Genomic DNA, 24288 nt, shown 5'->3' with positions numbered 1-24288 from the left:
CAATCAAAATAGAATATGTGCAACATTTCTAATCATCCCTAACTCAGACTAGTTTCTTAAAATTAGGAAGGACAAATCAATATTGAGAATTCTATAATTCAATTTATACAATTTGTAGGTCTGAGAGTATTCAAGTAGCCAAAAATTGACCTGCATTAAAAAAATTGGTGACTTAAATCTAATTTCTAAAATATATCAGGGCATAATTCAGAGAGAATGCAAATGTGTAAGTGAAAACCGGAAAATCTGAGGATCGTGTAACCAACTACATGGAACATGTCATTACTTTAGGTAGAAATTTTTCAATTTATTAAATTAAGAAATGTCCATGAAATTATAAGTATATTCCTATATTTTTATGGGTAAGAAGTTTAGATTTTTCTCTGATTTATATTGTTACATGCTGCTAGATTAGTTTTTTGTTTGTTTGTTTGTTACCCCTTCCATCTACGGCATTAACATCTTCTGAAGGATCCTGCCCTCTTTCTTGTTCATGCTGTAAGGCTTAAGTAAGTTAATTACGTAGAACACTTGAATCATAGTGAATGTTTATTATTATTAATAGTGTTCAAAAATATATTAAGTGAATTATAAAATAATTTATCTAAATTGGATTTTGCCATTGGCTGTTTATTAACATCCGATTTATTGGTCCTATTAACTTATTCTTCAAACACCTTTGTATAAAGCACTATGCTAGGTAGTAGGGCTCTACCCATATGAATATAGCCATATCTGACCTAAAAAAGTTTATAAGCCATGGCAAAACAAAAAGATAGTTATTTATTTAACAGAGTTTTTGTTTTAGGTTACTGTGTCTCCCGTATGTCTTCAGCTATGTTCCAGTTTCACATTTACTGGGCCATTTTAGTTAAGTAATTTTCTCCTGAAAACCTCTGTTCAAATGTTAAGATGCCAAATGTAAATAACAATTATTGAAGCCATCATGATCTCTTATCACAAGAGCACAGATGAGTTCATTATACTAGCCAGCATCCCCACAGAGTTCTGAAGAATGGAACATAAATCATTATACTTTCATTAGAAATGAGTATAGAGGGAAGAGAAAAGCAGTGACATAAAATCTTTACCAATATGAAGAAAAGTTTAAGCCCCCCTTGTATGATAAAATTTTTACTTTCATTTAATTTACAGTAAAGCTTGGTACTCCTGTTGACTCTTGGATCTATTGCAGTTATCTCTCGTACTCTCACGGTCCACATTCTATAGGTTGGGACTCACTGTGCAGTTGGACAGTACTGAGAGATGGGAGCAGATATTCAGGTTGAGTGGGCATCTACCTATAAGACTATGAATCAAAAACCCAGAATGCCTGAAGTACATTAGCCATAACAATTTCTATAAAAGCCACAAAAGGGTAGTATAAAGATGCCCAAAACAAACACTGACCTCTGCAGTAGCATCTCTCTATTCCTTATTTCCCATCCCTACCAGCCCTGCACTTCTGCTCCAACCTGTTGGAAATACTTTCACTTCCTTAAAAACTGTGCACTTTGCTTGTCTTGATGCTTTTGCAAATGCTCCTGTTTAATTTTTATGTGGCCACTGATCCTGCTGCTGCATTTCACTCCTCGTAGTGGACACGTGTTGCTGATTGTTGCCACTTACTTGCTGATTGTTGCCACTTACTTGGCCGTACGACTTGTCTATACAACTTGTCCATAGTGGATTATAGATCCCATGTGGATTGAGATCAACTGTGTTATATTTTGTCAGCAGCTGGAATCTCATGAGTCCCCATTATAAGTTTTATTTTGGAATGCTTAAGAAAAAGTTGTCAAATGAATAAAACTCAAACCAATTCACAGCTTTGTTTGAGTTGTGGATCTTGAGGCTACTTGTTATTTAAAGATTTTTAACACTACCATATCATAATTCACTTTAGATTCGTCCTAAAAATATTAAGGTCCATATTTACATAAAAATTGGAAAACCTTTCAGATTAAATTTATGATTCTGGATAATTTTGAATAAGATGTCACATTTTATGGGTATTCATATAATTATAATCTAAGTGATATTCTATGAGATCTGATCCTGGGACATTTAAATACATATTTAAATATTTAAAAAATCTAAATAACAGGATACTAAAATTTATCACTTCATTCCTTCTGCATATACAACATTATTATAATCAATCAGAATGAACTATAGAAATATATTTCTAGAAAATATTTTACATATAGTTTCTCAATTAACGATGTTTACTATTATGCTAAAACTATTGAAAAATCTATATACTGGCTTTTCATTTCATATTGCTATCATAGTTTTCAAACTAAATACAGATGAACTACCACTGATTATTTTGTTCCTTAGGGAAGATACTGGAATGGAAAGGACATTATTTTGAACTGCAAATACAAATATATACTTTGAAGACAATGGTTATTTTTTCTCATATAAAATTCTCATATTCCACTGTAATTATTCAAGGAATGAAGCAAAAAGAAATTAACAAAAAATGACAAAATTATGGAAAGAAGGAAGTACACAAGGAAGAATCCATTAATTATAGCAAAAATGTTTACACTTTGTCTAAAATGCTACTTTACTGAAGATTTTTTAATTCTTGGAGCAAAATATAGTGTGATATGTACATTAACTTGTTTTCAGCCTAAGGGAATTTGGAATTACTTTAAGTTCTTAAGGTTGACACTCCAGTCATCAAATTTCTTTCTACTTGCATTTCTGATGTAAGGTACTTATGAATTCACAATCGGACAGATCATAGATGGTAATTCTCAAGCTAATATTTCTAAGTTCTGAGCATCATTTTTGAAGGGAACTAATAAATCAATTTTTATTCAGTATGTATTGAGTACATACTATGATGGATGCTATAGTAGGGATACATATGAGTAAAGGGATGCCAGAAATTTGTGAAACAATTCCTGATCCAAGGAAGCTTGTTATCTGGTTATATAGATTACACACACACACACACACACACACACACACACACACACACACACGTATAAAGCTTAAAATATCATTGAGTTTGGTCAGATCATAAAGGGTTGGTCTGAGTAGAAAGACTAATGAGAGAGGTGCCTGGGTGCCTCAGCTGGTTAAGACTTCAGCTCAGGTCATAATCTCATGGTTTGTGGGTTTGAGCTCCCTTCATCAGACTCTCTGCTGTCAGCACAGAGCCCAGCTGGGATCCTCTGCCTGCCCCCTCCCGCCCCCTTCTCCTCCCTTACTTGCACATGTGCACGCACTTTCTCTACATCAAAAATAATTAAACATTAAAAAAACAAAAGACTAACGAGAACTATAATGTTCTGGGTTTAAGGATATTTTCATGTTAGGTTGCACAGAACTAGCAAACAAGAAGCTAAGTGTACAAGTGAGTAAGTAGATGCACAACCACTTGCTGAGGCACACCTAAATTTGTGGTTCATCTCTCAGGAGGAGAGAGTCAAAGGAGGATCCTGCTAGGCCACAAAGCAAAAAGCAAGGTCTCAGAATCACTTGTACTCTTGACTGACTAATCACCATTCATATTTCTACCTGCTACCATAAAAGACAATTCCTTGCTAGGAGTAGGTGACATACTAGTGCAAAGACACTAAGGAAGCACTTGGATATGTTAGAGGAAGTAAAAGAAGCTGGAGGATAATGACCCAGGAGAAAGTGTTATGGGATATGCTCTGGGAGTAGATTAGAGCTGAGATAGGTTGAGTCCTACGGGCCTTATAAGATGCCTAATTGAGATGAACCCTCATTGTCTGACTCAAGGGAGGAGAGGAACATGGTTGACCTTTTTTTTTTTTTTTTTTTTTTTTTTTTTTTTTTTTTTTTAAAGATCCCTCTAGCAATGCTGTGGAGAGTAGACCCTAGGGAAGCCAGTTAAGGGGGGATGAGTGGATGAGGATCCTAACAGAGGAAATAGGGCAAAGTATTTAGATTCAGGATATTCTGAAGCTAGATTCTAGAGGACTTGCTAACAGATTGGATATCAAAGGAGAGAAAGAAGTTATCAGTATTTATTTCAATATATTGAAATTTATTTCAGTGTATCAAAATTGAATATGTTATCAATATATTGAAACATTTTATGTAAAGCTTTAAGGTGATGTTTTGCTTTTGACATCACCAAAACAGAATAGAACCAGTTTGGCGAAAATTATTGAGTTTAATGGAGTGAGTCAGACCGACTTGCATCATTCTAAAATAATTGGAATGTTCATCCATTATTTTTATTTGCCTCAAGGTTGTTGTTGGTGGTGATGATTTCAGAGACATTTCAGACATTTTTTTGCCATCCAGGAGGAGTAGAAATTCAGACATACAAAAAGTATGGTTTAGTGACTGATTTCCTGTGTGAAAGGTATTTCTATATTTTACAACATGCATTTATATTTGTTCTTTGTCCATCGCTGATTGCGGTTGGATACTTTTTGAGATGGAATGATGAAAAAATATTTTCAATTTGCTTGGATCCATTTCTTGAAGTTACCTCAGAAATCATCCAGTGAGACTCTTAATTTTACAGATAGGAAAAAATTGAACTAAAAAATGAATTGACAAAAGTCTCACAGGTATTTAATCAGTCAGAATTGGATCACAATCTTGAAATTCCGGTAGTGTCTTGCTGTTGTTATCTTTTGTTTCTTTGTGTTGTCATAATATAGAAAAAATACAATATTTGTTAGTTGCAAATATATTGTAGGTTATGGCTATATCAAGTGTAACAAATCAGTATCAAATAGAAGAACCATTAAATGAATTGGTGTGGATTTCAATAAAGGCTTCCACAATATAATTGGAATGCTGTTTTTATTCTACCTTGAGTATTTTTTATTATGCAGACATTTTGAGAGGTATTAGTAAAATTTATCTGCTATTCATTTGACCTTTAGAAAATAATAATGGTAATTAATAATAATAGTAATAGTTAACGTAGGCACTAGGCATTTTATATGCAGTGTCTTAATGTGTCCTCATAATAGTCTTACGGATGTGGTTCTATTGTCACTTTTTATTTAAAACATTTTTTTTAATGTTTGTTTATTTTTGAAAGAGAGAGAGACAGAGTGTGAGTGGGGGGTGGGTGGGGCAGAGAGAGAGGGAGACACAGAATCTGTAGCAGACTCCAGGCTCTGAGCTGTCAGCACAGAGCCCGACATGGGGCTCGAACCCACAAACTGTGAGATCATGACCTGAGCCGAAGTTGGACGCTCAACCGACTGAACCACCCAGGCGCCCCTCTATTGTCACTTTTTAACAGAGGCATAAACTTCCTCTGAGGGAAGATAAATTACCAAGTGTTACTTAACACCTCCATTAGTGTATCCTCTTTATTAAATGCAATTTTGATAGAGCTTTCCTTGGTTAAACTTCTCATTATAAGACAAGTATGTTTCTCTACTTTGGTTTGATTCTAAGAACATTTTTCAGATGAAAGCATATAAAACTTAGCAATTTGCCTTTGCTGCTTCCAACTATTCATACTAAATTTTAGTATTTTAGGTCAAAGGGCATTTATTATTGTATGAATTATGTTAACTATCTTTGTGGATTCTAGGATATTTGGCCAAGAATCTTGCTTTAAAAACACAATACAATTTTAAAATATGCCAATGTGTTTTAAAGGCTATGTCTGTACAAAACTAAAACATAAATTTAATCCTTCCAGTTTCTTCAACTCTTTTCAATCCTCTACAAATTGTATCCCAGCTTGACACAGTTGGGCTAAAAACCTGCAATGGTGCCTCATTTGCCCCAAACTAAACACCAACCAATAACTGTCAACCATTGGATATTCACTATGTTCTGGACCTTTGTGTATGTTGCTTCTATTCTTGCTAACCACTCTACTATAGATACAGGAAAATTAGGGTTCAGAGAGATAAACCTGAAACTCAGGTCTGATTTCACTTTCAATTCTTTCTACTAGGAAATGATGATTGCCAGAAATTTCATCTTCCATTTAGTAAATGTCTGCCATGTTCCAGGCACTATATTTGGTCTGTCTAGATTCAAATCCCAGTTCTGCCCCTTTCTAACCATGCTCTTGGGTGCATCACCTAAACTCTCTTAGCCTCAGTTTCTTCTTTTATAAATTAGGGCAAATAAGATTACTTTATCAGGTTATAAGAAGAAAAAAGTGACTAGGCCATTTAAAGAGTTTAGTACAGAACACAATATATATAGAAAAATAAATTTAGGTTATTATTGTTATTATAAAACACTTCAGATATATATACAAAAGTTAGAAAGATAATAAAAAATCAAAGTACTCACAGTGAAACTGAAAAGATATATAAACACAGTTGGAACACAGATATACCTATCCCTGATTATGTTCACTCCTATCTTCCACAGATGGAGCTATTTTTTAATTTAAATATCCTTCTCATGCCTACTTTCATACATTTACTACATTTACATTTTCTATATATTGCTAAACAATATCTAGAGAAATTTTCAGATTTTAAAATGATGAGGCCAAGTATATATTTTTTGTAACCTGCATTTTATGATAATTTATGTTTGCAAAAGTCATTATAATTGATACATAAACTTCTGGCTTTTTAAATTTCACTAAATTTCACGAGTATACAGTATTGTATTTTATGAGTGAAACTGGTTTCTTTCATCCATTCTTTTACTGATGTATATTTAGATGTCTTTACAAATTTTTACAAATTTATATTTATAAATTTTATAAATCATAAACTATTATTTTATGAATTATAAAATTTTATAAATGTTTAAAAATTTCCATTCTATTTTTATTTTTTATTTATTTATTTATTTTTTTTTTTTAATTTTTTTTTTTTTCAACGTTTATTTTATTTTTTGGGACAGAGAGAGACAGAGCATGAACGGGGGAGGGACAGAGAGAGAGGGAGACACAGAATCGGAAACAGGCTCCAGGCTCTGAGCCATCAGCCCAGAGCCTGACGCGGGGCTCGAACTCACGGAGCGTGAGATCGTGACCTGGCTGAAGTCGGACGCTTAACCGACTGCGCCACCCAGGCGCCCCCCATTCTATTTTTATAAATTTCTATAGCAATAATATAATGATGAAATTAGTATAAAATACTTTTTTAGTGTTTATTATGTTTCAGACACTGTTCTAAGTGACTTATGTAAGTGACTGAATCATTTAGTCCCACAATAATTTATAATAAATACTATTATTGTATATAATGTACAGACAAGGAAACTCAGTCAACTTTGCACAGCTAGTACATGGTGTTGCTAGAAATCAATTTGACAATAAGGCTTAAGAATCAGTTTTCTTAACCACATGTCTCTTGGGGCATACACATGAGAGTAGCTCTAAGACAGGAGTCAATCCTGTCTGACCATCTGAATTATCTAGGCACTTAAAAATGATATATGCTGGGGAACCTGGATGGCTCATTTTGTTGAGCGTGTGACTCTTGGTTTCAGCTCAGATTGTGAACTCATGGTTTGTGAGTTCAGGCTCCACATTGGGCTCCACACTGACAACACAGAGCCCGCTTGGGATTCTCTCTTTCTCTTTCTCTTTCTCTCTCTCTCTCTCAAAATAAAATAAACTTTAAAAGTATTTAAAAAAATGATGTATGTCAAATTTTCCCTCCAGATCGGTTGACTCAAAGTCTCTGTAGATAGGGTCTATACGTAAATGTCTTTGAATCTTATTATTTTATTTTATTTTATTTATTTATTTATTTATTTATTTATTTTTTAATATTAAATTTATTGTCAATTGGTTTCCATACAACACCCAGTGCTCAATCCAACAGGTGCCCTCCTCAATACCCATCACCCACCCTCAATTCCCTCCCACCCCCCATCAGCCCTCAGTTTGTTCTCAGTTTATAAGAGTCTGTTATATTTTGGCTCCCTCCCTCTCTAACCTTTTTTTTCCTTCCCCTCCCCCATGATCTTCTGTTAGATTTAGCAGGATCCACATAAGAGTGAAAACATATGGTATCTGTCTTTCTCTGTATGACTTATTTCACTTAGCATAACACTCTCCACTTCCATCCACGTTGCTACAAAAGGCCATATTTCATTCTTTCTCATTGCCACGTAGTATTCTGTTGTGTATATAAAGCTACAATTTCTTTATCCATTCGTCAGTTGATGGACATTTAGGCTCTTATTTTAAATTTAACTTTTATTTTGAAGTAATTGCAAATTGACATGCAGTTGTAGAAAACAATATAGAACGATCTCATTTACCCAATTTCCCCAGTGATAATATCTTGTAAAACCATAGTACAATATCACAACCAGGATTGACATTAATAGAGTCAAGACATTTCCATCGCCACAAGGATCCCTCCTATTGTCCCTTTATAGCCACATCCATTTCTCTCCCACCAACTCCCTTCTTAAACCCTGGCAACCATTAATTTATTCTCCATTTCTATAATTTGTCATTTCAAGAATATTATGTAAATAGATTTATAGTATATGTGAATTTTGGTGATTGACTTTTTTCATTTAACATAATTCTGTGAAGATTCATCTAATGTGTTGCATGTGTAAATAGTTTCTTCCTTTTTTTTTTAATTTTTTTTTTATTAACGTTTATTTATCTTTGAGACAGAGAGAGACAGAGCATGAACAGGGGAGGGGCAGAGAGAGAGGGAGACACAGAATCTGAAACGGGCTCCAGGCTCTGAGCTGTCAGCACAGAGCCCGACGCGGGGCTCGAACTCACGGACTATGAGATCATGACCTGAGCCGAAGTCGGACGCTTAACCGACTGAGCCACCCAGGCGCCCCATCTTCCTTTTTATTACTAGTGGTATTTTATGGTATGAATGTACCAGAGTTTGCTTAACAATTCACCTGTAGAAGGACATCTTGAGTGTTTCCAGGTTTTCTGGTTATTATATATAAAACTGCTATAAATATTCATTTTTAAGTTTTCGTTTGAACGTGTGTTTGTATTTCTCTAGGACACATGTCCGGGAATGCAATTGCCGGGTCATCTGGTAGTTGCATGTTTAGTTTTTTAACTTCCAAATGGCCCTGATGTATTTTCAGAGCTCCTCATAATTTGAGCACCATGGTGGTAGGGGTTCTACTTAGGAGGACATAGGGTATATATATTTTCAACATTACTAGATTTTGGCAAACTGGCTTACAAAATCAGGTGATCATTTGTATTCCTATAAGTGAGTGTGTTGTTCTTTCCTCCCCATCACTTAATACTTTAAATATCTTTAAATGTTTGCAAACTGATGAATGTTTAATGACATTTTATTATGGTTTTATTTTACTTGTCTCTACTTACTAATGAGATTAAGTGTCTTTCTATACATTCATTGACTTTGCAGCTTTCATCTTCTTTAAGTTGCCTGGTCAAAGTCTCTGATCACTTTTCTAAGTATCTTTCTCTTTTGACTTTTTCTTTATTGATTACTATGGCTTCTTTTTCAACATATTCTGGATATGAAAATTTTGGTAGTTATGAGAATTGCAAATCAGTTCCCTTGAGCTCTGGCTTGTTGTTTTACTCTGTTTATGGTAAATTTTGATGAATAGAAGTTTTGTTTTGTTTTAAATATAGCCAAATTTATAAACCATTTCCATTTTAATTTGTGCTTTCATTTTTAAAAGAAATTCTTTCCCATTATGAGGTAATAAATATATTTCTATTATATTCTGGAAGTTTTGAAGTTTGTGTTACAAATTATTATTTTTAAAATTTTTTAAAAAACATTTTATTTATTTTTGAGAGACAGCATGAATGGGGGAGGGGCAGAGAGAAAGGGAGACACAGAATCTGAAGCAGGCTCCAGGCTCTGAGCTGTCAGCACAGAGCCCATGCGGGGCCTGAACCCATGAACTGTGAGATCATGACCTGAGTTAAGTCAGCCGCTTAACTGACTGAGCCATTCAAGATGCCCTACAAACTATTTTCTTTATTAAACTTAGAATTAATGTGAGGGTAGGGTCATCATTGGTTGGATCATCAGGTGTCACAGCCTCCAATTATTAAATAATTGATCCTTCCCTTACTAGTTTCAGAGATATTTCTATCATTTATCTGATCTCCATGTATGGTGGATCTGTTTCTGGACTCTCTTGATCTACTGACTTATTGTTCCACCCCTCATTGTTGATCCACCCCGCCTTGTTACTATACTTCCTTATTTATTATAACAGAATAAATCATGGATCTGCTGAAGTAAGGACCCCACCTACTTCTTTTATTGTATTGTCTTGACTCCTCCTCTTCTTCTTCTTCTTCTTCTTTTTTCTTCTACTTCTTTTAATTTACATCCAAGTTAATTAGCCTATAGTGCAACAGTGATTTCAGGAGTAGATTATTTAATGCCCCTTACCCATTTAGCCCATCCCCCCTCCCACAATCCCTCTAGTAACCCTCTGTTTGCTCTCCATATTTGAGAGTCTCTTATGTTTTTTCCCCCTCCCTGTTTTTATGTTGTTTTTTCTTCCCTTCCTTTGCGTTCATCTGTTTTGTATCTTAATGTCCTCATGTGGGTGAAGTCATATGATATTTGTCTTTCTCTGACTAATTTCTCTTAGCATAATACCCTCTAGTTCTGTCCACGTAGTTGCAAATGGCAAAATTTCATTCTTTTTGATTGCCAAGTAATACTCCATTGTATGTACATACCACACCTTCTTTATCCATTCATCCATCAATGGACATTTGAGCTCTTTCCATATTTTGGCTGTTGCTGATAGTGCTGCTATAAACATTGGGGTGTATGTGCCCCTTCGAAACAGCATACCTGTAACCCTTGGATGAATACCTAGTAGTGCAATTTCTGGGTCGTAGGATAGTTCTATTTTTAATTTTTTGAAGAACCTCCATACTGTTTTGCAGAGTGGCTGCACCAGTTTGCATTCCCACTAGCAGTGCAAAAGAGATCCTCTTTCTCCGCCTCGCCAACACCTGTTGTTGCCTGAGTTGTTAATGTTAGCCATTCTGACAGGTATGAGGTGGTATCTCATTATGGTTTTGATTTGTATTTCCCTGATGATGAGTGATGTTGAGAGTTTTTTCATGTGTCATTTGGCCATCTGGATGTCTTCTTTGGAGAAGTGTCTATTCATGTCTTCTGCCCATTTCTTCACTGGATTATTTGTTTGGGGTGTTGAGTTTGATATGTTTTTTTATAGATTTTGATACTAACTCTTATCTGATACATCATTTGCAAATATATTCTCTCATTCCGTTGGTTGCCTTTTAGTTTTGCTGATTGTTTCCTTCGCTGTGCAGAAGCTTTTTATTTTGATGAGGTCCCAATAGTTCATTTTTGCTTTTGTTTCCCTTGCCTCCGGAGGCACGTTGAGTAAGAAGTTGCTGTGGCCAAGATCAAGGAGGTTTTTGCCTGCTTTCTCCTTGAGGATTTTGATGGCTTCCTGTCTTACATTTAGGTCTTTCATCCACTTTGAGTTTATTTTTGTGTATGGTGTAAGAAAATGGTCCAGGTTCATTCTTCTGCATGTCTCTGTCCAGTTTGCCAGCACCACTTGCTGAAGAGACTGTCTTTATTCCATTGGATATTCTTTCCTGCTTTCACTCTTTGCAGATGACATGATACTCTGTATGGAAAATCCAAAAGATTCCATTAGGAAACGGGTAGGACTGATTCATGAATTCGATAAAGTTGCAGGATATAAAGTCATTGCACAGAAATCAGTTGTATTCCTACACACCAATAATGAAGCAACAGAAAGAGAAATCAAGGAATCAATCCCATTTGCAGTTGCACCAAAAACCATAAAATACCTAGGAATAAATCTAACCAAAGAGGTGAAAAATCTATACACTGAAAACTATAGAAAGCTTGTGAAAGAAACTGAAGAAGACACACACAAAAAAAGGAAAAATATTCCGTGTTACTGGATAGGAAGAACAAATATTGTTAAAATGTCGATACTACCTAAAGGAATCTACATATTCAGTGCAATCCCTATCAAAATAACACCAGCATTCCTCACAGAGCTAGAACAAATAATCCTAAAATTTGTATGGAACCAGGAAAGACCCCAAATAGCCAAAGCAATCTTGAAAAAGAAAACCAAAGCAGGAAGCATCACAATTCCGGACTTCAAGCTATACTACAAAGCTGTAATCATCAACACAGTATGGTACTGGCACAGAAACAGACACTCAGATCAATGGAACATAATAGAGAACCCAGAAATGGACCCACACATATATGGTCAACTAATCTTTGACAAAGCAGGAAAGAATATCCAATTGAATATTCTTGACTATCTGCTCTTTAACATAAGTTTTAAAATCATCTCACTAAATTCCTTACCAAAAACTTTGGGGATTTTGACTAGAATTGAATTGAATTTATAGATTAATTTGGGAGCAAATTGAAATCTTTAATATATTGAGTTTCCTTATTCTTGGACATTTAATAATAGTTCTTCATTTAATTAGCAATTCTTCAAAGTCTTTTAATAAAGTTACCAATTTTTCTTCAGAAAGGTCTTATACCACTTTTGTGAAACTTTTCCTAAATGTCTAATAGTTTATTGCTAATGTAGATGTTTTAAAAATCACATTTTAATTGTTTTCTGCTTGTTTATAGGACTACAACTGATTTTCAGAATTGATTTTATATGAAGAACATTGCTGTGCTATTTGTTTTAATTTGTAATTTGTGTTTTATATTTTCTGTTTAGACAATCATATTGTCTGTGCATAATGACATTTCTCTTTCCTCCTTCCTAGTCCTTTTATTGTTTTTTTTTTTTTGACCTTGTGGTACACAGCTCAAGTGTAATGTTGAATAGAAGGAGTAGAGGCAGACATCCTGACTTAGTCTTGACTTGTAAGGAAATTATGTTGATTTACCAATACCTCTCCCTTTAATCACACTTGGAGGTAAAAACGTCTCTCTTAGGGTAAAAATACATATTTTTTTTTATTCTAATGATGACTTTTATCACCAAACTTTTTTTTTTTTTTAATTTTGGGTATGAATGTTATTTCTAAGACCTTGGCAAACATGAAATAGCCACAGGTTAAATACTACTAACATGATTTAGTAAAAAGAGAACTTAATGTTTTAAGGTTTTCCAGTTTGTAATGCATACTACAAGTTTAGTAGGATTGATGGCACTATGCATCCATTTTACTGGCTTTGTTTTTTGGATATAACATGTGAGAGAGAAAAAAAATCAAATGCTTAAACACTTTTGTAGTCTTTTAGAACCAAATTTAAAAAAGCATATATTTGTAATGATGTGTTCATTGACTTAAAATCAAAGTAATAGGAATTTGAAGAAAAATGGAAGAAAAAAATACCCAACAATTTTTAGAGTAACCTGGATATAAAGTTAAGTTTAAACTGTATAGAATGTCATGGAGAAGTTAATTGACTAGCATTGAGTGATGTCAATCCGAGAACAATTTGTCTTCCTTAATAGAAATAGGACTAAACCATCACTGTGGCCGCGTTTATTTTTGAAAGTTGTCAGGATATCAGAGCCAACAAAAATATAGCATAGTATTTTAGTAAGGGAAATATAATTAAATCATCCCAGAAGTAAAAAAAATAATCGATTATACTTATTCAAATATTTTAATATGTTTATTTGTATACAAAAGCATTTCCTATTATATCTATGTAATGAACATATTGTAGTTATCAGCTTTTCTTTCTCCCACATGCTGCAAAAAGAGATTTCTCTGCTTCCTTAAGACAGAAATATAATTGTATTTGTGTAGGACACATTATCATTTTCTAAAAACTTTGATAGGTGACTTTTGTGATGATATCATTTTCATGAGTTCGGTACATTTATAAAGGAACTGAAAAGTCCAATATGTTTGCCTCTATGCATTGTTTTCTCTAAAATGTAGCCTAGATAAATTTGAACTATTTGTGTGTAATGTTTCAAAACCTAAAACTCAAGGGTGTTTTCATTTTCTATTGCGATGAATCACTTGGTTTTGAGATGCTCTGAAAAGTGAATTTCACCAAAATAATTGTGGATGTGAACTTTCTTGTTTTGTGACATTCTTATCTGAACAACTTGCCATATTTTCCCTTCAACAGTTCTCACTGTTGCCAATGTACCATTATATACCTAGCTTAACACTTATATTTAATTATCCCAATGTGGACTCAGTGAAGGTCAGGGATATTTAGTTGAGGTTTTCTACATCAACGTTTCAAGTTTATACCTTGAGGGTATTTTTTTTGTTTTGTTTTGTTTTTTTTTGTTTTTGTTTTTTTGCAATTGCTATTGTGCATTTAGTCACTGTTCTAGGTTAATACCCAAAATGGTATGTTCAATTAAATAGACTCATGATTGATTAATAAATGCACCCACAACATCTTGCAGTGATTTTTAAAAAAATTTTTTTTAATGTTTATTTTATTTTTGAGACAGAGAGAGACACAGCATGAGTGGGGGAGGGCAGAGAGAGGGAAACACAGAGTCTGAAGCAGGCTCCAGGCTCTGAGCTGTCAGCACAGAGCCCGACGCGGGGCTCGAACTCGTCAACTGCGAGATCGTGACCTGAGCCGAAGTCGGACACTCAACCGACTGAGCCACCCAGGTGCCCCCTTGCAGTGATTTTTAAGTCACCTTTAATAGAACATTGGTTTTTACTCTAGAAGTTTTTTTGTGAAAGAATCAAAGTAAGAAACCTAAACATATTAAAAAATGTTTCTGCTCAAAAGAACAGATCATCTTAATCTTCAGGAGCTAGACATGCTTAATGCATTTTCTATGTGTTAATTAGATTTGTCTACACTATTTATCTTCCTATGAGATGTTTTGGATTAATTTTTGAACTCTATGCAGAATTAATACTATTATGGAAATAAAATCAACATAACTGGGGAGTCTGAAGGGCAATGAGGTCAGATCTCCCTTCCTTGGTTTAAGAGATTGATTAGTAAGTAAGCTGTGCCTTGGAGGTGGCTCATTTGCAGGAGCTAAATCAACGTCATGGTTTTCCAAGTTGAGATTTTGAAGCACTATGATGACCTTAATTACATATATAAAATCATTTATGCACAGCATGGTTTGCTCTTTCCGTATAGAATATTCATCAGTATCTCTTTTGGAAGAGTACTCATCTAATCAGTGTTTTATTTACTACCTCTCTAGACGATTTCCCTGTATCCCTTCTACAATGAGGAAAATCCATTTCTTTGGTATATTTTCTCTAGAATCCCTCAGCTTAGTGAGAAAATTCTGAGAAAACAACAAAAATTTGGCTGCTTGAAGAAATACCCAGACACAGGATTCCCAAGAAGAAGAAATAAATCAAAACATTATAAACTGCACTCAGAGTTGTCCTCTTTTTCTCTCTCTTTTCTCTGCATGTTATGCAAAATGAGTCAAGTGACAGAGATTAGAAACAAGAGAAGGAAAATCAGAAAAGAAGTGAGAAGATTAGAATTGAAGAAGGGACTGGTATTATCACCACAGAAAAGCAAGACATTTGTGCCGGGAAACAGGGAAGGAAATTGAAAAACTAACTAGAGGCTGGAAAAAGAAAATCCTCTTAGTCTTGTTCTTGATTTCCTATGCATACAAGTAAAATGCAGTCTGCTATAATAATAGAGGAGCAGAGAATCATAGAGATACAGAAGTTTTTCATCATAATCAATCCTATGTATATTGTGACTTGAGTGCAACTGTATTTCATAGTTTGTTGGTGGTTTCTTGTACATTTTAAAGGTTTGTAACAAGAAAAAAAATAGTTAACTCTTTAGAAGCAAGAAATTATTAGTGATAATTGTACACTATTCGCAAATAAATAACATTATTGAGTAAGCTGAATACAAATTGTAAAAATATCTGCAATAATACTTGTGCTTCAGGGAGTTTGGTGCTGATTGCTGTAAGGAATACAAAGTATTGTAATACAAAGTGTTCTTTTTAGGAGCAGTTTACTTGGTATGATAAATATTCATAAACAACATATTATACAATAGAGAAATTAGAATAGCAGTAAAGGAAAGGCTAATTAGGTGATACATATTAAGATTTTGTATTCATTCATTTAGCAACTATTTGTTGAGTATTACGAAATCTAGAATGAAGTAGATATTAGAGGTTGAAAGATCATTGTCAATTTTGATTTAGGAAGTTTTTTTAGGAAGAGGCTTCTTTTTTGCTGAGTTTCTATGGATAGGTAGATTTGAATAGGTAGTAGGAGAGCATTCTTTCCTAAGTAGAATCAAATACATTTACTAAGTAAAGCAAAGCCATTAAGTTTCAGGGTATAGTACTGGTAAATCACTTGGCTGGACTGTAGGGTACAAACAGATTTTTGTTTAAATGAGATAGAAGTAGGGGTGCCTGGGTGGCTCAGTCAGTTAAGCGTCTGACTTCAGCTCAGGTCATGATCTCCCAGTTTGTGGGGTCAAGCCCTGCATGGGGCTCTGTTCTGACAGCTTAGAGCCTGGAGCCTGCTTTGGATTTCTTGTCTCCCTCTCTCTCTCTTCCCCTTCCCTCTTTGTGCTCTGTCTCTCTCTCTCTCTCTCTCTCTCTCTCAAAAATAAATAAATAATTTAAAAAAACATTTTTTAAATGGGATACAAGTGAAAGTTTTGGAAAAGACACATTTTAGTCACTAGCCAGAATATTTGTATTGGTGTTCTGGGCAAAAAAGAATTTACTTTTAAGCAAATAAATGACATAATGAAAGACTGTGCATTGTGTAATACTCCTTTGCTGATAATTGTCAGGTAACCAAACTATAGCTGACTGAAGAAAGAAAGGATTTGTACATATCACGGAAAAGTTTAGAGGTAAATTGGGTTTCAGAAACATGCTGGGGATGCAGATGATATAATAAGGAATTGGTTTTTATCTTTCTCTTAACTCTGTTTTAAATCTCAAGCTCCATATGGTACTTTCCTTCAGTTTTAGGCTTACATCCTCCTAGGATTAAGTCCAGAATAAAAGAGACAGAAACTTCTGTTGACTCCTGAATAAAGTTACTATATTTTATGCTTGAAATTTCTAGAGTCACAAACTCATCTCTGAGCCAATTACTGTGGCTAAACGAATGGAATTATACAGATTTACCAGGTGTGGATCATAAGCCTATCCCTGAACCATAACTCGTATGGATAAAATAATTCAATAATTTAATATTATGACTGGCTGGGCATTGAACACTCATATCATTCCCTACAACCACATAAATAAGAATTGAGGATGGGTTGTTTCCCAGAGGAATTTTTTTTATATTATGGAGAGAGAGACAGAGACAGGGAGACAAAGCCAGAGAGAGAGGGAGAGGGAGAGAGAGGGATGGAGAGAACCAAGTGTGATTTGGATTTTAGAGGCTGAAATCAACCCAAGTGTATACTTCAGGTTGCTGTATGATAGCAGTATGTAAAATGGTTTGGAAGAAAGAAAGCCTGGAGATAGGAACACGAAATACTATTGCTTTAAATTATATGAATATGATCTATATATGTTGAAATGGAAACAGTGACCTTAAAGTGCAAAATTTTTCAAGGTTGACTTAGTAGAACTTGATGATTAATTAGCTATTGTTGTTGGTGATGATGATGAGGAGGAGGAGGAGGAGGAGGAGCTTGGTGATCCATTAATATTCCAATTTAGGTATTTTCATAGTTATACATGATGTAGAGTTACAATATGGCCCAGAGGTTCCCAAACTTTTCCAAATTACATCACAATTAATATCTCAGTTATTTTTATTCATGGCACCCCTACACCAAAATAAATACCTAAGAGATCTGTTTAATAAATACTTAAATCTATGAAATAATGTGGATGGGTTTCATTTAAAAATTTTTAAACACCCTATGGGACCCCTATTTTGTAAACTGTGGCTATAGCCATTTTCTTAGAAAAATGGGCCATTACTTTTTGAGAGTAATCAGGAAATCAGAAACAGATAACATGAGTTTCACAGACATTTGTTTGGTAGCCTTGCGTATAAAATATTACTATACTCATACAGATCTTGACTAGATGATTACTGTATACAATTTTGTCCAAATTTTGCCCAATTTGAGTTCTGATTAATGGAATCTGATTAGAAAGTAAAATTTGAGAAAACTGATTTCACGTATCAGGCATTTATAGTTGGGGAAAATTTGACTTGTTTTCTGTATATTCAGGTTAGACAATTTGCCCCCTTTGCACAACGTGATTTGGTTTTGGATATATGAAATGATTTTATGTCATTTATAACTTACTGTGAATGATCAGAAAATCATTTTTTGTGGGGAAGAGAGAGACAAAAGTTAGGAGAATTGAACCTTTTTAAAATGGGCAATAGATGATGAGAGAAAGGACACAAGGACAGGAAAGATACATAGAAGTGGAGCAAAGATAACCTAAGATAAATTTGGATCACTTCTTAATTTTCCAAGATTTAACCTTGATTATGATTGGATAAGTCAACAAAAGAGCTAAGTAAGTATCTGGCAAATAGGCATACCAATAAATATTTAGAGAACAGCTGAACTAACAAGCATTTTGAAATACTTTAAATTCTATTAGTGATTCATTCTGATTATTTAGACACATGGGCTAAATAAATCTTATTAATATATTTGTACCTTTTCTTAATTTGATTCCAAGACTCTTACATACAAGAAGAAACATGTCATTAACAATAATAAAAGAGGACATTTATAAAGCTGTGAAGAGTGCAAATAAACGGTATATGTCCTAGAGTATTTTTGCTTTCTGACTCAATCTCCCAGAGAATTATCTATAGACTGACTGGAATGTGCAACACAGAAAACTGAGTGATATGAACACGATTTATTCTAGATTTTCTCTCTTGTAGGACCAGAGGTACTAGTCCTTTCAGAGGACACAATCATATCTGGACCTCTTTCACCTGTTGCTCACCCTTTATACTTCATGGTGTGTTAGAGCTTAAAATTGTATTCCATCTTTAATAAACCCATGTGATATACACACCCTTCTGAAGGAAATACAAATATCAACACACATGAACACATAATCTCTTTATAAAATGATTTGAATTCAGCATAATAAATATGTAGTAAAAGTAAAATATTTTATAGTAAAATAAAGACATTCTAAAAGGTTTTGACTTTTCATTTTGGGTTCTATATGGTTTATTTGAAATTTACCTTTCAATCATAGAAAATATGTATAAATTAATATATTTAAGATAGGCCTGAAGATAATATTTTATTAATTTATTCCACAAACTTTAGTTATCACTTACTACATCACTTCCTACATATGTACAACACTACAGTATGAGGGAAACAAAAACTGATACTGCAGATCCTGTAACGATGCAATGGTTTTCAACTCAGGACATATGTTAGCATCACCTGATGAGCTTTTTTTTTTTTTTTAATTTTTCTAATGTTTATTTATTCTTGAGACAGAGACAGAGTGCGAACAGGGGAGGGGCAGAGAGAGAGAGGGAGACACAGAATCTGAAACAGGCTCCAGGCTCTGAGCTGTCAGCACAGAGCCTGATGCGGGGCTCGAACTCACGGACCTTGAGATCATGACCTGAGGCGAAGTCGGACGCTCAACCGACTGAGCCACCCAGGCGCCCCAGTGATGAGCTTTTAATCATCACTCAAGACAGAATAACTGAGGTTTTCAACCAGGACGTGGGCATGTTTTAAAAAAGTCCCAGATAGTTGGGTCACCTGGGTGGCTCAGTTGGTTAAGTGTCCAACTTCAGCTTAGTGAGTTTGAGCCTCGCATCAGGCTCTGCATTGACACCTCAGAGCCTGGAGCCTGGTTCAGATTCTGCGTCTCCCTCTCATTCTGTGTTTCTCCCCCACTTGGGCTCTCTCTTTCTCTCTCTTTCTCCAAAGTAAGTAAATGAACATTAATTTTTTTTTTTTAAAGAGTCCTGAGTATTTCTAATTTTCATTCAAGGTAGTGTATGATCTAATGAGAAGCCTGCTCTTTTAAGTTAAAGGTATTCCTTAGATTCAGTTGCTAATTATTTCTGGTCTTGAGAAAATAAGGATGATATAGTTATGGTATCTGTTGTTTTTCATTCCAGATCCTTGACAGTTAACAGTATTACTGAAATCATATGACTGAAAAAATTCAAATATATTTTTCCCTGTTTAAAGCATAGGCATCCAAAGTGAATAAGAGAATTCTAGTGATTATGGAATTGATAATGCTTTTCTCACTTTGCAACTGTCTGCTGGCCCAATTTTCATTGTTTATTCACAGGATAAGAGAGATGTTTTTAAGCATTCCCCACAGATACGAGTGATTGATATTAAAAAAGACTCTGGCTTCAAGGAAGTTTCTAGGAAACACAATTCGAAGATGAAATTCCCTACAGAGCAATCTTCCATCCTGCAACAAACAAGTGCAGTGGTAGCATGTTCTGATGTAGAAAATGGAAAAATAGGGGCGCCTGGGTGGCGCAGTCGGTTAAGCGTCTGACTTCAGCCAGGTCACGATCTCGCGGTCCGTGAGTTCGAGCCCCGCGTCAGGCTCTGGGCTGATGGCTCAGAGCCTGGAACCTGTTTCCGATTCTGTGTCTCCCTCTCTCTCTGCCCCTCCCCCGTTCATGCTCTGTCTCTCTCTGTCCCAAAAATAAAAAAAAAAAAAAAAAAGGAAAATAATCTAGTAAAGCTATACCCAGAGGGAATCTGTTATTGGTTTACTTAAATAGCTTCATTTTTGAAATAGTTTTTATTTATGTTGCACTGAACTTCCACATAATTTGTTATTTATTTGGGCAAAGATAAAATTGTAAGCATATAATGATATTTTGTCAAAATAGTCACTTTTAAAAGAAATACACATAAACATAAAAATAAACTCATGGAGAGTGTTAATGCTAAGTGAAATAAGTCATACAGAGAAAGACAGATACCGAATGTTTTCACTGTTATGTGGATCCTGAGAAACTTAACAGAAGACCATGGGGGAGGGGAAGGAAAAAAAAAAGTTAGGGAGGGAGCCAAACCATAAGAGACTCTTAAAAACTGAGAATAAACTGAGGGTTGATGGGGGGTGGGAGGGAGGGAGGGTGGGTGATGGGTATTGAGGAGGGCACCTGTTGGCATGAGCACTGGGTGTTGTATGGAAACCAATTTGACAGCAAATTTCATATTAAAAAAATAAAATAAATGAACTCGTGTTAATTTTAGCTTTACAATTTTTTGACTATTAATGTATCCTTTATCACAGGAAAATTTGGAATGTAGAAAATATAAAGCAAATAATAGAGATCACCCATACTGCCACACAGAAATAACCATATTTTGGTATTACTACTTCATATTTATTCTAAATACTCAGTAATGCTAGCTAAATGTTTTTACAGTTTTTTTAAGTTATGAAATTCCCTGATTTCTGCAGATAAATTAGTTTTATCCATTTATATTTATTATAATTTATTATGTATCCTGGTGTATTTCTAAAATTTTGTTTTATTTCTTTCCTTTCAATACTATTTCTCTTTCTTCTCCCTTCTATTCAATTGAGAATCTTTTGTATACCTTGCATCTTTGAAGTCATAATCTATTATATTTAGTGCTGCTTTTTACATAATAGTATAGTATGAGATTTTGTGATTCTGATTCTGATTATTATGATGCATAATTTTAAGTCCTGCCTGATATTTTACCATTTGCTGTAGTAAAATAGAAATATCTCCAGTTATTTCACTAGAATAGATTTCTTTAAAAACCCTTAATGCATATTACTAAATTATTTTCTCAAAAGATTGTCTTGGTTACTGCTGCTTGTAGCAAAATGAGAAAATATTAATCATTGCATCCATGCCAACAATGAGTATTATTAATTTTAATGCTGTGAAAATTTGATCAGGTAAAATATACATAGCATTTTTTAAAACTTGCATTTTTTTTTAGTCTTTGAAGTTTATTTATTTATTTTGAAAGAGAGAGAGACAGAGCGAGTGACCATGAGCAAGGGAAGGACAGAGAGAGGGGGAGAGAGAAAGAGAATCCCAAGCAGGCTCTGCACTGTCACCACAGAGTCTGATGTGGGCCTTGAACTCATAAACTATGAGATCATCACTTAAGCCAAAATCCGGAATTGGACACTTAACCAACTGATCCACCCAGGCACCCGTTTTGGTTTATTTTTTAATCATTCATATTTTTCCTTCATATAAGTATCTAACCATGTTTTTCATAAATGGATCTATTGTAATCTTAATAATTTTTCATATCTTTTGCTGTGAGCTCCATATAGCTGTGTCTGTAATCTTTTTGAAGCTTTCCCTCAGTTTGTATTTTGAAATTCTCCTCTGCATTTTCTTTTATTCAGAGATTGATATATGCTTTTCCTTTTTCTATTAGTTTTTTTCTTCAGTGGGTTTGATTTTTACGTTACGTTTCAACCTGTAATTTGTCTGAGTTTATTTTGATGTATGAAGTGAGACTGGAATGTTTATTTAGTTTTCCAACTGTCTAATTGCTTCAGTGTCCTCTATGAAATCACATTTATATTTTTATCTGTTAGCATTTTGACAAATGGAAAATATAAGCGTTGTAAGTGTAAGCCTGGGGTCAGATCTCAGCTCCCGCACACAATAACACCACCATCTTCGGCATCTATGTGCCTGAGTTGGTCAAAGAGTCTGTATCATAGGGTAATTGTGAGAGGTAAATGAAATAATATATCTAAGGTATATGGCACATAGCAAATGCCCAGGAAATGTTACCTACTATTGAATCTTTTTATCTTGGAAGAGCATCACACTTTTATAGATGGAGATTACTTTTATAGTTTTCTATCTGTTGGGATTTTCTCATTTTATTAGCTTTGGGAGACAATTTGGCATAGTATTTAAGCATATGAACTCTAGAGCTGAACTGCCTGCAGATAAATCCCAACATCCAAACTAATTAATTATATGACCTTGGATAATTGCTTTACATATTTGTTTTTTTTTTAATTTCTCTATCTATAAAACTGAGATATGTATAGCATTTGCCTCAGAGATTTACTGTGAGGATTCAATGAGGATTAAATATATGTAAAGTAGTTAGTGGTAAATGTATTGCTAGCATGAACTATTACTTGTCTCAAAATGTTCTTAATGTCCTTTTCATCCATTTTTATCCTCTAGTGAAATTGAGATCTATTCTGTCAAGTTTAGAGAAATCCCATTTCTATTTTGATTACAAGTACATTGTTTTGTAAAAGAAATTATAATAGTGAGTCTTCTTACTAAGGGAAAGGATGTATTTCTCCAGTTTTTCAACACTGCTTCTACATCTATCAGTAAATAATTACAGTTTTTTTCTTCACACTATTTTTTAAGAATCCTACTAGAAGGGTGCCTGGGTAGCTCAGTCAGTTGAGTGTTGGATCAAGTTTTAGATCATGTCATGACCTCACGGTTTGTGGGTTTGAGCTCTGCATTGGGCTCTGCACTGACAGTATGGAGTCTGCTTGGGATTCTCTCTCTCTCCCTCTCTCTCTCTGCCCCTCCCCTGCTCATTCATGTTCTTTCTCTCTCTCTCTCTCTCAAAATAAATAAATAAACTTTTAAAACAAATTTTAAAAAGTACTACTAAATAATTATGTTTGTTAATATTATAAATATTTTATATTAAATATTTTAAATAAATATTTTTCTTATTTTTAAATATTTATCATTAGTACTCAAGAAAACCATTGTTTGGTTTATATTTATCTTCTTTGTAGCCACTTTGCTCTTAATTCTAGTATTTTATTTAAATCCATTTTCTTTCCTATTCTTGTATATAATCACATAGTATGCAAATAATAGTTTCGCCTCTTTTCTAATTGTTTAAAATCTGAGTTTTACTAAATTTTGAACTCTATTTGGGTAAGCTTCCATAATAATGCTAAATTCATGTGTTTAACAAATATTCAGTGGGTGGTTTCCATGTTTCAGGTTCTGTGGAAAGAACTTGGGATAAACCAACAGACAGCATAGCCATGGGTCCTTTTCTTAGAGAACTTTAAAACTAGCCCCATGGTTTTAACATAGTATATATCAAATGTTGTGTGTGGGTTTGCATTATTTGTGGAAGATGTTAGATAGGTTTCATTAGATTATCAAAAACAGTTTATCGCCACAAAAGCTTGAGAACCATTAGTCCTAATTTATGGTGACAAATTTAAGCCTTATTTGTATGCTGAATAATTTTACTTCATAATGATTTAAATGTTCTTATTCCCTATTATAGATTTTTTATATTTGAAAGCAACTATGGTAGTAATATCAGTTTCCTTAATATATTCATATTTTAAAAATTATCCACATTCTGAAAAATCGGTTACTAATTTTTCATAGAAATCTGTTAAAATAATATACACATTATAAAA

General features: G+C 34.1%; 1 protein-coding gene across 5 annotated transcripts in view; it reads left to right on the top strand.

The window, feature by feature from the left end:
- CNTN1 (contactin 1) overlaps window positions 1-24288 on the top strand; it is a 363960-nt gene that overhangs the window by 146035 nt on the left and 193637 nt on the right. The window contains exon 3 of one of the 5 annotated variants that reach the window (XM_053895743.1): window positions 10838-10946. The exons of the other annotated variants lie outside the window; for them this stretch is intronic. The gene's annotated coding sequence lies outside the window, so the exon portion shown is untranslated. The remainder of the gene's footprint in view (window positions 1-10837; window positions 10947-24288) is intronic. 5 annotated transcript variants of the gene reach the window in all.

This window comes from Panthera pardus, unplaced genomic scaffold (assembly GCF_024362965.1).
Source record: "Panthera pardus isolate Hobbes unplaced genomic scaffold, ASM2436296v1 HiC_scaffold_6, whole genome shotgun sequence".
Taxonomy (NCBI): domain Eukaryota; kingdom Metazoa; phylum Chordata; class Mammalia; order Carnivora; family Felidae; genus Panthera; species Panthera pardus.
This window is presented reverse-complemented; position numbering and strand designations above follow the sequence as displayed.